The sequence below is a fragment of the Prionailurus viverrinus genome, chromosome A1, assembly GCF_022837055.1.
Source record: "Prionailurus viverrinus isolate Anna chromosome A1, UM_Priviv_1.0, whole genome shotgun sequence".
Lineage (NCBI taxonomy): Eukaryota > Metazoa > Chordata > Mammalia > Carnivora > Felidae > Prionailurus > Prionailurus viverrinus.
Window position 1 is genome coordinate 97,346,359 of NC_062561.1, and position 13,551 is coordinate 97,359,909.

Below are 13,551 nucleotides of genomic sequence, written 5' to 3' on the forward strand. Positions count from 1 at the left end.
ACCCAAAGGTCTCCAAGTGGAAAAATGGAGGAAGACATTTGTACAATGGGTCACGGTTTCAGGATTGAACATTATAAAACATAAAGAATGTGGATATGTCTCCAAAACATGAGGCTGGAAGATGTAGAACGATCTACGGCAATGATCTGGTATAAAAAATACACCAATAATAATGCCCTTGGATTGCTTGTGCATGCATACTTAGGTGTGTAAAATGCAATTCAAAGAAAAATACTACATGTGTGATACTGGTTACTTCTGGAAATGGAAGAAGAAAAATAGGAACACAGGCATTGGTAAAGGTAATTGTAGTCCTATCTGTAATACTCATAATGTTATGATATCTTTTTGTTAAAAAAAAGTCTAGAAAGAAATATGAAGGCATATCAGCCATTATTAATTCCAGGTGTTAGGTATACATACTATTGTTTGCAATTCTTTGCACATTAAATTCCCCAAAAAAATAGAAACAGTACATGAAATGTACTTCTTCACAGAAGATTTACTTTTACTTTTCTATTCATTGTGTTTTACGAAGTAACTTCCTTGAGGACATCAAGTTCTTCTCTTCCTTACATTACGTATGCACTTTTATGTGTCCAGAAAACAAAACAGGTGGCAGATGTAAAAACAATATAGAGAATTGAAGGGGAATATTAAACTCAGTAATGTGAATATTAAAATACGTTATTTTAGAATTACTTATTGGTTTGAACCAATACAGGTGATGGAGAAAGACACAGATAAAGACAGAGACAGGGAAGGAGGGAGAAAGGAAGGTAGGAGGTGATGGAGTAGGAAAGGAAGAAAGGAGATGAAATCAATGATGTATATTCGGACATGAAAGGGCAGTTTCTTCCACCTGAGCATTAAGTTTTCAAGGAGAGCAGAATTTTCCCCTTGCGTTGTCTTAACAGCAAAGAAGTTATTGAGGAGTACAGACTCACTAACCATAGAAAAAGGTGTACTGTGCTTCCCTTACACCCACGCAGAATCTATGCACTGAGCATTTTGTTGCAGACACGGTCCAGAAACCACAGATGGCAGATGACTTAAGAGGGTGGGATGGACAAGAATGGCGGCAGTTAAACTACGTGCTCAATCAGATCCCACTGTGCTCTCAGGTTGGAAAGCGCAAATACACTCCTCAAGGAAGAGCCCTGTGTCCAGGAAGTACGTGATTCTCAGGAAGGCTTTCTCTGTCAGTAGAAAGGACCAAAAACTGGGCTGGAAATCAGTATAACTGGTGAGGTCATCTGACACCACTAGTAACACTCACTTGAGCCTTTCCAGGCTCAGTCTTGTTCACCACACTGTTTGGTAGAGAAGTTGATACTCAGTCTGCAACCTATTCTCAAAATGACAAGATGTGGGTTTTCATTGGCTTTTGTTATTAATAAATTGTATATGATAATTGAAAGAAAGTTGATAGATGTATGTGTGTACATGTGTGTGCCTATATATACACATGTATCTTTTGGTAACAGTGTTGACAGATCTTTAGCAGATTATGACAAAATTAACAGTTATTAAAATGCTAAAGAATTATAATGAAATAATTAGTACTTTGTGTTTGGTTTTCTAGTATACAAATTGCTCTGAATCAATAGTCATGAACTGGAAGTATTTAAAAAATATCAATACAGGTGTATTAAAAATATATTATTTTAATGAGTATTTTCACTTTATACCTCTACATATACAGCTAACCCTTGAACAACATGAGTTTGAACTGTCTGGGTCCACTTACACTCATATTTCTTTTAATAAATACAGCATAGCACTCTAACATATTTTCTCAACATTTTCTTTTCTCTAGCTTACTTTAAGAATATAACATATAATACATTTAACATACAAAATGGATGTTCAACTCTTTTTTTTTTTTAGTGTATATTATCTTTGAGGGAGGGAGAGAGAGAGACATAGTCTGAGTGGGGGAGGGGCAGAGAGAGTAGGAGACAGAATCCAAAGCAGGCTCCGGGCCCTAAACTGTCAGCAAAAGCCCGACAGGGGGATTCAAACCCATGAACAGTGAGATCATGACCTGAGCTGAAGTTGGACGCTTAACAGACAGAGCCACCCAGGCACCCCTTCAACTCTTTTTGTTACCACTAAGGATTCCAGGCAACCATAGGCTATTGGCAATTAAGTCTGGGGGGAGCCCAGAGTTCTACTTGAATTTGTGACTGCATGAGGGGCTGGCATGAAGCTCCCACATTGTTCATGGGTCACCTGGGTTTCTTACCAAACACTTGAGGCAAATTTTTCATTGGAATTCCACTTTTTCATGTGACTGCAGGTTTCCTATTACTTATGGTTTTCCATGTTTCCCTCCATTCCCTACCCTCCTCACCCCCAATATTCTCTCCTAATTTAATAGTATGTAAGCTTCACTGCAGGAAATATTGGAATTACTTTTTTTCTAGCAGATTTCCTAGAACAAAAATGGCAGCCTTTGCAACTCCTCAAATAAATAAATCAAGGTTAAAATCCTTTACAAATATATGAAAAATTATTGCAAACACCTAAATAGCCCCCCTTTACGTGATCCTTTTTTTCCCCATGCTTCCTATCACAAATCAATTGTCAGGAATAGGTATAATCAGTTCATTGATGAATAAAATGTGTAAAAAATATATAAAAATAAATATACATGTTCAATGCAAGGCTGACTGATCTGTTGCTAATATTCACCCATAGTAGTAACTTAAGAATGATTCTGAGCTTGTATTCACACTCAGTAGGATAATAGATCATTAGCGACATGTAACTTCTTTCATGGGCATTGGCTAAAAACATCTTCAACCAACAGCATTTGCATTCTTTCAATGGAGAAATAAACAGTATGTTAGACCCCTACCAGCTGATGGAGAAGATATTTGGGAACAAAGAACTTTCTTAGGTTTTCCTATTCAGTCTAATTTTTTTTATTTTTTAAATATAATTTATTGTAAGTTGGCGAACATATAATACATACAGTGCGCTCCTGGTTTTAGGGGTAGATTTCTGTGACTCATCACTTATATACAACACCCAGTATTTATCCCAACAAGTGCCCTCCTCAATGCCCATCATCTTTCGCCTCTTCCCCACCCTCACTATCCACCCTCAGTTTGTTCTCAGTATTTAAGACCCTCTTATGGTCTGTCTCCTTCTCCATTTGAAACTATTTTACCCTTCCCTTCCCCCACTGTCTTCTGTTAAGTTTCTCAAGTTTCACATATGAGTGAAAATAAATGATATCTGTCTTTCTCTGACTAATTTCACTTAGCCTAATACCCTCCAGTTCCATCCATGTTGTTACAAATGGCATGATTTCATTCTTTCTCATTGCCAAGTAGTATTCCATTGTATATATAAACCACATCTTTATAAATTCATCAGTTGATGGACAATTGGGCTATTTCCATAATTTGGCTATTGCTGCAAATGCTGCTATAAACATTGGGGTACATGTGCTCTTTGTATCAGCACTCCTGTATCCTGTGGATAAATTCCTAGTAGCGCTATTGCTGGGGCATTGGGTAGTTCTATAATTTTTTGAAGAACCTCCACATGTTTTTAGAGCAGCTACACCAGCTTGCAGTCCCACAAGTGGTGTGAGAGGATTCCCATTTCTCCACATTCTTTCCAGCAGCTGTTGTTTCCTGAGTTGTTTATTTTAGCCACAATGAGTGATGTTGAGCATTTTTCATTTGTCTGTTGGCCATCTGTGTGTCCTCTTTGGAAAAGTGTGTAATCATGTCTTCTGCCCATTTCTTCACTGGATTATTTCTTTTTCGAGTGTTGAGTTTGGTAAATTCTTTATAGATTTTGGAAGCATCACGATCCTGGACTTTAGCATCTACTGCAAAGCTGTAATCATCAAGACAGTATGGTACTGACACAAAAACAGACACACTGGCCAGTGGAATAGAGAACCCAGAATTGGACCCACAAATGTATGGCCAACTAATCTTTGACAAAGCAGGAAAGAGTATGCAATGAAAAAGAAAAGACAGTCTCTTTAACAAATGGTGCTTGGAGAACTGAACATGAACATGCAGAAGAATGAACCTGGACCACTTTCTTACAACATACACAAAAATAAACTCAAAATGGATGAAAACCTTAAATGTGAGACAGGAAACCATCAAAACCCTAGAGGAGAAAACAGGAAATAACCTCTTTGACCTCAGCCTCAGCAATTTCTTGCTCAACACAACTCCAAAGGCAAGGGGAATAAAAGCAAAAACGAAGGACTGGGACCTCGTCAAGTTAAAAATCTTCTGCACTGCAAAGGAAACAACCAACAAAACTAAAAGGCAACTGACAGAATGGGAGATCTTTGCTAATGACATATCAGATACAGGATTAGTATCAGCCTACTTTTAAATTCTGGCTTACTATCCCCACAAAATCTTTCCTAAAATAAATTGTTTTCCTCTGTGTAAAAGTCAATCACTAATTCAGTAAATACTCTTCCTGGCATCCTTATGGATTAATAAAGACAGATCTCATAATGTATAATCCAAGCATGGCTGTCCTTCAAGTAAAGTGGTTGACAGGCCACTAACCATTTCTATGTTAACACTGTCATCTAGGATATTTTTGTCAACAGTTCCAGAAAAGTACTGTTACATAGTCTGATAAATATACTATCTCAAGACTCCTTATTGTTTTTGTAACCATCTGTGCCAAAGGAACCAAGTTTTAAGCCAAAATACTTTGGCATCACATGTATGATACGTTCAATATGCCAGGCTACCTAACTGGAAAATAATTATAGGGTTTAGTAAATTAAGGATCCCTATTCAGTAAGGCCTTCTTTGGCCAACTCACCTTACATTCCACCAATGTGACCCCTCCTGTCCACCTTCTCTTCAATAGAGTGCTTTCTAACACAAATCACAGTCTCCATTACCATTTTGTTATGGAGCCCATTATATTGCATTCACTTATACTTTGTATTGTCTGTCTATTCTGTGAGAATGTAAGCTTTCCATGACTCGAACTATGCCTTTTGCCTACTCTTATAGTCACAGCCCCTAGAACACTGACTAGTCAGAATAGGGTTTTGATAAATTGTTATCAACTGAATGAATGCCATCAACGTTGTTACAATGGTAAGAGCCTGTCTCTAGGCTGAGAAGCCCTGGCTCTATTTCTCTACTTTTTCTTTATTCTTATCAGGATTCTGGCAAAAATAGGGTAGTTATCAAAGCAGCTTCTTCCAGGGTAAGCCCCAGACATGTCATTTTCATCTTCTTTGTCTTCTTTTTTTCTTTGTTGTTGTTGTTAGTTTCTTTTATCTCAGGTAAAAAGCTACCAGCTACATGAAAATTAAACAAGTGTGAGTTAGCCCCAGAATACATCTTGCAGTAAAAGGGTCCATTCCTATCTTTCTCACCCCTTTCCCTCTGACACTTGCAAGGTATATTCCAGGCAAGCTGAATCATCCCACAAGATGCTTGCTAATTAGCTATTATTTTTACAAAGGAAAAAAACAACAAACAAACAGGTAATTCTATCTTTAACTATTTCAGCCAAACTAGATATGGCAATGGAAGTCCTACCAAAAGTCTCAGAAAATTGCTGAAGTTCTCACTGGGATTAAAGCATAGGCAAGAATAATTTATAAATAGCTGGTGGTTGGTAAGTGTCAAAATGTAGCACAAAAACATCAGAGACTGATTTTTTTAATAAAATTGGGGGAGGAAAAGACCTGGAAAGTATTATTAAAGGCTATAAATGAGAAGACCAATGGACTAACTAAATAAAAAATTGTATTTTCTGAAGAGTAGGATATATAATGAATGTGTGATTAGAAAAATGTGTAAAACGTGTGAATGATTAAGTCTCAGAAAGACACAATGGCGAATGGACAATAAAAATACGTGTAATCCCACAAATACTTGAATACATTCAATTAAAAATGTAATGAAATATCAACCTTTATAATATTTATAAATACAGCAAATAATAAATTCTAATGTGGACTTTGATACAGATAAAAAGGGCACTCAAACTTCTGGTGAAACCTTATTATTATGTTTTCTAGAGGGCAATATTAAAGTATACATCCAAATTTCCATATGTATATTCCCTGAATTTAATCTAAAAAGAAATCACATACAAGGGCAGAGAGAAACACATAAGAATGTTCACTGCAATACTGTTTACATGAAAAAATATGGTAGTGACTTTCCAACAGCAGCAGTGGGCAGATTAAACATTAATTACAGTACTTTCACATAATGAGATGTTGCAGCCAACACAATTGGGTAAGAAATGGACACAGAAAAATGCTCAGGAAGTGGTGCTGAGTAAACTATCAGGTTATAGTTTAACAGATGCAGTGTATGGTATGTTAAAAAATTGAAATGTCTTGGTAAAATGCATGCAAATACACCTATCTATTAGAAATGGTTGTCTCTGAGGAGTCAAATTATGAGGACTGGGAGAAAATCCCATTTCATTGTCACATACTTTTGGGTTGCCAGAACTCCACATCAGACCTTTATACCTTTATGTTTTAAAGTCCATCTCCATCTTGAACATATTCTTAGCAGGAGAGAACAAAAGGCAGACGACCCAAATGAGGAGCCAACTCCAGCAACAATTAAAGCTGGCTTATACATGTATTTCTTAGTATTATTTCCATTGCATACAAGTCAAGTCACCTAAACATCAGAATCCATCCCCCCATTTGTCTTCTCATTGACATCTGGCAAAAGCTTTGCTTCCTGAATCCTGAACTTTCTCCCCTTGTTCTTCACTAGATGTCCTAATTCCATCCTTTCTCCCTGTGCTGAGAAAAGCAGTCTTCAGCAGGCAGGACAGCAGATGCACAAGGATTCAGACAAGAGTACATAGAGCTCTTGAACAGGACAGGAAACATGAGGGGCAGCTCCGCTATGCCCAGGAGTGGGGTGGCTACATCCACTGTTGTACAGAAGTCCTCAGCCAGCAGAGATTGATGGCCCTATCAGTAGTTCTCAGATTTCCCACTTACACTTAGACTGAATTCCTTTCAACAATAAGGTCATATAATCTCCAGAAGGTAAATCCTATTAACTCTTAGTGCATATGACATGTTCTCCCAGTGGGTATGAAAATGGGGCTATATCTTCTGGTGGTAGCTTTTTTTTTTCCCTCAGAGACTCATTTTTTTTGGTTTATGTCATATTTCTAACCCTTCTTTCTACATGATTGGCTATAGTTAGGTTTTTCTTGTAAAAATTAGAACCCTAAAGTTGTTTGCGAATCCATTTCTATTCTTTAACTCAAAAGATTTAAAAGTTTTATTAAGAGGGAGGCTTATCATCTCAACAGGAAGGAAAAGGGAGAATTTAAGTTACACACAGACATCAAAAACAGTGAGGAAATATCATGGTCTTCCATGTACAGAGGATAAATCATTCAATAGTGACAATGTCTCCCAAGGACAGCAAGCAAATCCCACCACATGTGTGGAACACTGTGCTTATGTAATCAATAATGGCAATATTGATACAGCCTCCAGAGCTGTCTTCCTTCTTCCACATCATTCTAAACACAGCAACAGTATTCCCATTAGAACATAAGAACATGTCATTCCCCTACTCAAATGTCTTCTGGAGCCTTCCTCTCTCAAAGATCCAACAACTGACTCCTGTGCTTTCTTGCCTTTTTGCCCTCCCTAGACCCCCTCTTCCTCTTGCTCCAGCTCATCTGCCAAACTGTCCTCCCGGCTATTCCAAGAACTAATTGGGCTGATCCCCCTTTGCATGGCTTTGCACATGGCATTTCCTTTCCTTGGACCAACTTCCTTCCACAAACACAGATGGCTTGTTGCCTTACCTGCTTCGGATGTCATATTTTCAAAGAGGCCTTTCTTGACATCTGATTTAAACTCTAAGACTCCCTTATTGCCCCACTAACCCAGCAAGCCCACTCACTGCTTTCGTCTCCTGCACAGGCTTCCCAACACGTGGTAAATTGCATGTTTATTCATCTACTTCTCTCTCCCTCCGTTTGAACTAAGTGTCCTGCGGGTGGAATGTTGTCTGGTTTGTTTAGTCCTTCATTCCTAGTACACTGCAGATAACAATGATTTGTTAGAAGAATGAGTGTTTGCTGTCTAAGTGAACTAATGAAGAATAAAGAACGAAGGATAGGTCAGGAATGAACAAACGACATTCGTGAATGGGATTTCACAATTACAGCTAGAAGATAAAGATCCATGTGGGTGCCTATCAGCATAATATTAATTTAAGAGAAGGCAAGGACCCTCTAAAAGAGCAGGGAATGGGGCAAACATGAAGGAATGGCAGAGATAGCCCATGGGGGGTGGGGCGCAATGTTTACCAAGCTTCATAGATTTTTCAGAGCAGGTGAAACTATTCTATGACTTATTTTTAAAGCCTGATAAAATCTATGTACTCAAGAATAACACTATCTGAAAATATTCAGCTTGAAAATACTTAACAGGAAATCCTCAATCTTTCTTCAATGCCACTCTGCCCCATACCCAATCTACCAATGAACTCAACTTTTTCTTACTAAGTTTACCACTGTCTTACCATTCCAGTCCCCTAGTGTCTCCAGCTGAGAGCTCCATTGCTTCTTAAATACAATCTGTGCTTCTACTTTTCCATCCTCACAGCCCTGATGACTCAGCATCCAGAGTGATCACACTTAAAACAGAATCCTAAGGCCTCACCACACCCACAAGGCCCTAAGGAACATGGCTACATCTCTGGCCTCATTTCATGCCCTTCCTCCTTCCTCCACCTCCATACCAGTTTTCTCACTGTTCATCACACCAAGCAAACTGATGCCTCAAGTGGTTTACACCCATGGTTCACTCTGTGGAACATTCATCCTGTCAATACACATATGGTTCACACCCTCACCTTGTTCGTGCCATCATTCATGTTTTTGTTCAAATATCACCTCCTCAGAGAAATCTTTCCTGACTACTAAATATAAAATTATAGCACCTGTCATTCTCTATGTCCTTCCAGATTTTATTTTTCTTTATGGTCTTTCTTCCCTAACATTCTATTATAGATTTGTCTATTTCTGTACTTTTATTGGTGTTTCTCCAGTGACCATACTGTACCAGGTTCAGGGTTGGTGCTCAAAATGTATTTATTGAAGGCATGAGTAGGGAGTGTGATGCACAGAGAGACCCCAAGTTCAAGTTCATTTGGGTCGGTATTCATAGGAAGGAAATGGGCTTCAACAGTCCATTCACCACTGTGCAGCACCCAACACGCTCATAATTAGAAGACTTTCCTCACACTTGTAAGCTCATGATCACTTCCCACTCTAGGGGAAAATATTCAGAACCACGAAAATAACTGTTAGAGTTTTCAATTTCCACACAATGACTGAAGGGTCATATGATGACCCGGCTTGCTGTTCCATCTGTCCTAGCTTAGTCTGCATAGAACTGATTCAGTCCAGGAGACAGAATTGTTGAACCGCTTTATTGTACCCCTGAAATTAACACAACACTGCAAGTTAATCATACTGGAATTAAAATAAATTTTAAGAAAATGTAAAAAAAAAAAAACAAGTAACTCCATTAAAATAAGCCACCATGACAAGGCAAAAAACCTCCATTTCTAAACGAGACCTCTTTTCTCTTCTCATCTGTATTTAAAAACAACCATGTCTGTGACCTAAACCTTATCATTGTGATTTTAGGAAAATATGTATTCACTGAAAGATAAAGATGAAGAAACCAGGCATTTAAATCCCAAAACCTACTTCTAAGAAGCATTTTCCAATTCTATATAACTTATAAAAAATATTCATCTAATCTACTGTATTATGATTCCCTATATTTAAGGTAATAAAAAGGGAATTAAGTTGCATGTTTTCCATACTAATTTGGGTCTACTTTAAAAAAAGGGCCCAGAGAAACAGAATACTCTCCCTATCTAATGTTTATTCCTTCTTCTTAAATTGCTGTTTTCCTATAATCTAACTTTTACAATAATAAATCTATATATTCTTTCTCCCCAATCTTAATAAAAAGTTCTGTGCAAGTACTTCAAGAAAGTTCTGCGGTTGTAAAATGTCAAGATCTCATAAAGCATGTTGCTGTAGCAGAGGCAGGAAGATCTGACTATGTTGGAACTAAGGTAGAATTTAAAGTACTCAGATTCCCCTTATGCAACCTCTCCAGTCAGCGGGCACTGGTACTATTTTTCGATCACAGGTAGAATTTCTAATAGATTTTTCCCACTGGAAGCGAACACCAAAGACATCTCTGTACAGAGAGCAGGTAGCTAGCTCAAGCTACACACAAAGACTTTAATTGATAAACAGCTACGCTGTCAACAACCTCCACGTTCATTTCACATGAAATTATTGATGATGCTTTTAGGATTCCTCTTTAAAATAAATGGCAAAGTAGAGACTAGGTGTTCAACCATTTTCTTCTCCAGTTCCTTTGCTGCTTTTAACCAAACATTCTTAGCAGACTGTCAAAATAGCAAGGTTCATCATCACTCACTTTTTACAGTAGCACTTCTAATAAACAGGCATGTAAACAACATAAAATCCATAAGGCAAACATTCACTCATTTGTCTCGACTATGTCAAGATATTCTCAGACAATCAGACAGTGTTTTGACTCTAAACTATAAACTGTGGTCAATTTACTGGTAGGCTGACATTGCCTATAAAGAGAGCCTGGAGGGTTCCAGGATACCACGTGAAAATGTATTTTCTCAACATTCTCAACATTCACCATTCTGGAGGACCAGAACCTACTCCATGCCAAACACATTCATAGGCATTGAGAGGACATTACTGAGTGAGCCGACGTGGTTTCTGCCCTCAAGGATTTCAGGCCATTACGGTGTGACTTCTCTTTATAATAACGTGTACACACACACATCCTTCTGAGCAGGTGCTGTTTTTTGATCTTTTTCAAAGGAAAGAAATGGGCAGTTTCAAAGTCACTGCCTACTGCTTAGAAAAAGCAGAGGTCATGAATGTTTCATTGATAGATCTCAGATGTTATCCTTTATGAATGAAGGGTTTCTATGCAACTTGATTGTAAAAATTATCTGCCTACAGGAATTCAGAGAAAAAGCCAACTATTTTAAGTGGGTGTTTCCTGCACAGAAGAAGATTATGATGATGCATTGTCAATTTCATAAGTGCAGTTTTTTAAAAAGTCATGACCACAACCGCTGCAACTGAAAATACCATCAGGAATTCACTTCCTACACCACAAAACTTGGCCTGGAACAGCACATACTTTTGGCTACATCTACATTTCCGATTAATTTTCTGAATGCAGAAAATGTACAATCTTGACATTTAAAGAAATGAACACTGACGCATACTGCTTCCACTTAGAGAAAAGAGTAAGAGCACATTTCATCATGTTATAATACATACACAAAACGGGATTTGTGTGAATGATCAGTTAAGGGGCTTTCAAAGGCATTTTATTCACTCCTTACACACATTCACAATGCCCACTGGCATTAATGGGGATTACTCAAGTGTACTGACAAAGAGCAGGCCTTTGTGTATATACTTGTACATTGAAGCAGTAAACTTAAATACTCTGGAAGAAACCTATTTTGATGGTTTCAGTGTTCAACTGATCTAAAATCTCTGGTGCACACTGCATGAGGTAGGGAGAGTGATATGGTGAGCAGGGAGAATTTTTAAGGCATTACACAGTGAGAGATACATTTCTATACATTGTCCTTATTTTCCCTAAACACCCAGGACAAGGACCAGTTTCTTAATTTTTCCTTCTTAAAAAATAAAAATTATAGGGGCACCCGGGTGGCTCAGTCAGTTAAGCGTGCAACTCTTGGTTTCGGCTCAGGTCATGATCTCATGGTTCATGAGTTCGAGCCCTGCATGGGGCTCTGTGCTGGCAGTGTGGGGCCTGCTTGGGATCCTCTCTCTCCTTCTTTTATTGCCCCTCCCCTTCTCACACTCTCTATCTAAATAAATAAATAGGGGTGCCTGGGTGGCTCAGTTGATTCAGAGTTTGACTTCAGCTCAGGTCATGATCTCAAAGTTCATGAGTTCTAGGCCTACATTGGGCTTTGCACTGACAGCACAGAGCCTGCTCGTTATTCTCTCTCTCTCCCTCTCTCTCTGCCCTTCCCCTGTTCATGCTCTCTGTCTCTCTCACCAAAATAAACATTGAAAAAGAAAGAAAGAAAGAAAGAAAGAAAGAAAGAAAGAAAGAAAGAAAGAAAGAAAGAATCAGAGTCAAATAAGACTGGGATGCATCCCGCATACAGGCCCAAGCATTTGGCAATAGGAGACAGAGAGACAGACTGGGAGTCTGGACACCCTCGACCCCTTTACCTGTGACTCCAGCTGGCATCAAGAGACAGACACTTGGAATCATGGGACACTTGCTCAAGCCCTTCACCAACATCATTTGCCTCCATCTTTTTTCGGAAAACAGTTCCTTTTTCTTGGTATTTTACAAGTTCATTAGATCAACCCTTGTTTGTAATGAGAGAGACTTTGAGTGGAAACAACTGTACCATTCCTAGGATGTAACACCCTAGGAAATCAAAGGCTCTATCGCCCATACATTTCTTAATCAGGACATGGGTTTCCAGGAGGAGTGACAGTAAGAAGGACCAGTGGTGCCAACTACAGTCAAGACAGAATTTTGTTGTTGTGTTTTTTAAGTTTCTTTATTTTGAGAGAGAGAGAGAGAGAGAGAGAGAGAGAGAGAGCATACAAATGCAAGCAGGGGAGGGGAGAAAAAGAAGAAATAGAGAATCCCAAGCAGGCCCCATGCTGTCAGTGTAGAGCCTGATACAGGGCTTGATCCCACAAATTGTGAGGTCATGACCTGAGCCACAATCAAGAGTTGGACACTTACCTGACTGAGCCCCTCAGGTGCCCCACAGTCAAGATAAAATTTAAAAACCCAACCTGTGAAGCTGCCTATGATTTGCTTATTGTGGCTTTTGGCACCTTTATGGTGTAAATAGAACGTTGAGACAGAGAATGTTCTCCATGATACTTCTGAGATAAATAAAATGAATTCTGTTCTGAACCCTTCAGAACGAATATCTCCTCTCCCATGTTCAGAACAAAAATGAATTACCACTCAGACTTTCAGGTTTTCGACCTAATTACTCAAAATCAAAACAAGCAGCTCATCTGTGATTAAGCAGAGTTCAACAGAGCAGGATTTGACACGGATGCTTGAGCAGCAGGTCTGAGGACACTGAAGCCCTCGCTCTAAGCTACAGAAATGCAGCATATTCATTTATTTCAGTGTGTCCATTGAGGCAGAGGAATCAACCCGTAGCTGCTGCCCTAAGTCCCAGCATTTCACCGTCAAGTTTGATGGCAAGGTACACAGTTAGATGGGGTTTCTTACAAGGACTACCCACCGCAAAGTGCAACTGACAAGAAACATACAGAAAAAGCATTGCCACGTGAAAAGGGAGAGCGCAAGTCTGATGGAGGCATGTGAAACTTTGCCCATACTTCATGATTCATGACTTTAATAGCTGCACAATTAAATCTTGAACCTAAGTGACCCCATGCTAGTTGATGCATTTGGAT